The sequence below is a fragment of the Protobothrops mucrosquamatus genome, unplaced genomic scaffold (assembly GCF_001527695.2).
Source record: "Protobothrops mucrosquamatus isolate PMUCROS unplaced genomic scaffold, P.Mucros_1.0 scaffold780, whole genome shotgun sequence".
Classification (NCBI taxonomy): domain Eukaryota; kingdom Metazoa; phylum Chordata; class Lepidosauria; order Squamata; family Viperidae; genus Protobothrops; species Protobothrops mucrosquamatus.
This window is the reverse complement of record NW_015387048.1, coordinates 244,019-245,061: the sequence shown is the minus strand read 5'-3', so window position 1 is coordinate 245,061 and position 1,043 is coordinate 244,019. Positions and strand designations below refer to the sequence as shown.

General features: G+C 39.0%; 1 pseudogene; it reads right to left on the bottom strand.

Annotated features, from left to right (window-relative positions):
- The window catches only part of LOC107289888, a 22,074-nt pseudogene extending 21,303 nt beyond the window's left edge, over nucleotides 1-771 (bottom strand).
- Nucleotides 772-1,043: the final 272 nt, after the last annotated feature.

Sequence of the window (1,043 nt, the reverse complement as noted above, 5' to 3'; positions counted from 1 at the left end):
GGGATGATTTTAATATAATTTTAATTATTACACAGCTACTAATATTTGGCTTTTAATTTGGTTTTAGAGGGGTTTTTATTCTGGTATTTTATTGTTATTTGTTTTAATATGCTGTGCACCGCCCTGAGTCCTCCGGGAGAAGGGCGGTATATAAATTTAATCAAATAAATAAATAAATAAATAAATAAATAAATAAACAAACACCTATTTATGAAACTCAAGCACAGAACGGTTGGTTCTAGTTTATCCCAATGTGCAATTCCAGCATTATGAAAACAGGAGCACAGACCTGGCTCTCTTGTGTGAAATCTACTTAATCCTGGAAATGCTCATGAAAAATCTACCGGTTGGCAGACAATCCTTCAGCCAAAAAGGATTCTAAAGGCGCGAGGAAAAATGCATTACTCCCAGTTTTTCAGCACGTGCCGCATGTCCCAGATCTAAGAGCTGTTTGTCACATCTGAATAGAGCTTCCACATCTAAGATTGGCTTGTTACATTTTTGTGCGATCAGGGCTAAACTCTTTTCTTAATTTTCCTGAATTTTGTCCTTGCACCTTCCCTCGACTATATTGCCCCATAACATCTCACCTGCTTTAGGATAAGTTGAGATGATCAAGTCATCTGGTCTTGCCTGGAAGTTTTCAATGGGATCCCACTGATTTGCAATAGGTTCCATCAGGGGGATTTCGTGGACCGATGTCAGCGGAAACCTATAAAAGATATCTGAATACTTATGTAAAAGATCACTGTAGTCTGGGTTTTCAGCCATGGTGCCTTTTCAGGGTTGAAAGTTGTACAGTTCTTCTCCAAGTAAATAAAAGCTCCCTTCTGAAAGATTTTCTGAAGTTATTCTCTCAGAGGAAAGCTTCCCTCGCTCCTCTTGTTTGTAGGCACCGTTTGCTTGACAGCCTTTTTATCTCCTTCCAGAAATCTCCACTCTCTTCTCATTAGTATTGCCTCAGGAGAGGTCAGCACTACAAAATTATTTACATTCACTTATTTCAATGAGACCAGCCCATTGTTTAGCAACCAACGGGAGTG